The sequence below is a fragment of the Neopsephotus bourkii genome, unplaced genomic scaffold (genome assembly GCF_033783945.1).
Source record: "Neopsephotus bourkii isolate Nb327-2 ecotype Australia unplaced genomic scaffold, CSIRO-AGI_Nbou_v1 NB_1624, whole genome shotgun sequence".
Lineage (NCBI taxonomy): Eukaryota > Metazoa > Chordata > Aves > Psittaciformes > Psittacidae > Neopsephotus > Neopsephotus bourkii.
Window position 1 is genome coordinate 6850635 of NW_026902099.1, and position 2580 is coordinate 6853214.

Below are 2580 nucleotides of genomic sequence, written 5' to 3' on the forward strand. Positions count from 1 at the left end.
CTAGCTGACTGTAGGTCTCTTACCAGGGCCCTGCAAACAGGCTTAAGGATTTCAGTGGCAATTTCTGCAGGCCAATTTCTACTTCCTCATCAGCAATAATTTACTTGGATTAGTTCTGGAAGCCTTTCTGTTTTCTCTTTTGTTCTGAAATGTGTATGTCTATCTACACATGGCATTTTGCTATAGCCATGATGGTCTGAGAATGCTAGAAAAACAGCCCTTAGGATCGAGATCAGCTAGAAAGTATTACCTTGGTCCTGCTGAGTTTAAGATGTAAACCGTTAATGAAAATATAAGCTAGGAAACTAATCAGAGCAGACCCTTTAAGGACCCGATTTGAAATGTCATCTAAATAGGAATGTGAAACATTTGTGATTGCTCTTTCAGAACAACTTTTTTACCAGTTATGCACCCAAATGTAGTTTTCCCTGGATCGTTTCTTCTGTGCTTGCTTCTGAATTCCTCTTAGTTTACATATAAAAAGTGTATTAAAATCAAATAAAATGCATATATTTCATCTTTGATCACTAAGCTAGTTGCCTCATAAAAGAAGAAAATTAGATTGAGCTCACGTGACATGTTGGCCATATTTTATTTCCATGTATGCCTGACCAATTTTCTAGGAACTTGTAAGCCTCCACAGTTTTTCACATATATGTCATATCAGAATATATTCAAATATATTCTAAAATAGTTCTCAGATTACTGCATGAATTCTCACCCATGAATTATGGGTGAATTTCATCTGGAACTGTTGACTTGAATACATATATTAAATCTAAATATTCAACACTTCCACCAGCTGAATATTTATGCCCATAGTGCATTCCCTTTTCCATGTTAAAATTAATTTCATTAGAGAATTGGCTGCCATTTACATCTGTGAAGATTCAGACAAAGGAAGTGTTGAGTACTCCATGGCTATCCACAGTTTTTCTTCCCTTCTGTTTACTAAATTTCTCTATTCTTCTCTGTTTTCTTCTTACTGCTGACATTTTAACAGAAATTTTCCTTGACATCTCCAACTGAAATATATTTCACATCATAATCCTCTTGAATTTATTCATCTATGTTTTTGTTATTCCTTTATACCAGTCCTCAGGCTCATGCCAATCTTTCCAGATCTCATACAATTCCTTTTTCATTTTTGGATATTTGAAGCTTTCTCAGTGCAGGCACAATAGTGTCCTTCTCTCCTCACTGACTCAGAACTTTTTAAACCAGGTTTGTCACTATATACTTTAAAAAAACTCCTTTCAAAAGCTACCAGTTCACTTGAGTTTCTTTATCCCTTACATTTATCTTCTTAGGAGGTCTGTCTCAGCTCCCTAGGTTGTGTTAAAACTGTTTTTCCAATTCTTTCTGTGCAGTAACAAAGGCTGTTATTTCATTATTATTTCCATCCTCAGATTATTTTCCACCTTTGGGTTTTCAGTCAATCCCTTCATGTCAGTCAGTTTTGAAAGACCAAAGTCATGACTTCCTGAAACCAAAAATTTGCAACACTGGCAACCTGATCACTTGGTTTGTCTGTAGCCTGACATATGGGATACTTATCATCAAAAAAGTTATATAGGTAGTAAGAAATCTAGCTTGTTACTTGGTCTTTCCGTGATTCTGATGGTAGCTCAAAGACTCCTTCATCTGAAATCCTCTTCCAATTTTCTACTTTATGATCATGAAATAGTGTGTTCTTTCCCCTTTTGATCTTCACCCACAGATAGTGTACAATTCTCTTTCGTATCATTTCCTCTTCTTTATTTGATGCTATTGGGTTGTATTACAAAGACTGTACCAATCTTTCTTTTACTGAAAACAGGAAAATTCAGGAAAATATTTTTATTTATTTTCACTTTTGTCTCAAAACCTTTCCTACTCTTAGCCTTCCTCAAAGTTTTATGAGATTTACAGGAGCATCTCACATAATGGAGCACTTCCTGTTTCTGCCCAGGAAGAGAAAATGAATTATCATACACTCCCTGCCATACAAGATGGAAAAAAACCCTGCCTTTTTTTAATTTCAAATTCTAGACAGATATAAATAATAGAAACACTAAGGCTGGAAAAGATTTCGGTAGGTCATCTAGTCCAAGCTTTTGCTCAAAGCAGAGCAAAGTTCAGAGCTAGGTCACGTTGCTCAGGACCTTGTCCTATCAGGTTCTGAATATCTCCACAGATGAAGATGAAGAATTTTTAATTCTGCTCAGTAAAATGATCTTGTGTATGTTTCACATAATGCCATAATTGGTTTTGAATGTATATCTTTGTGTGTTAGTTGTTTTAGTTTCCTACTGAAGCCAACAGGGACTGGAAAAACACCTGAAATATTTGGTTATCCAGTTGTCTAAAACCTGCTCTAATTACATAAATTCATTATAAGGAAGGGCAAGGAGAGAAAGTCATGCAAAGGCTGACAGCTAGCCTTAGTTTATGATGAACACTTATCTTATCAACCTACTGTTAATAAATTCACTAAAACAATAAAGAGCAAGATTTAATTTTAACTTGCTTTACTGGCCTGCTTTAGCAATGGCTAAAGGTGATAGCTTGGAAAAACATTAATCGGAGTCAGCTATTTAA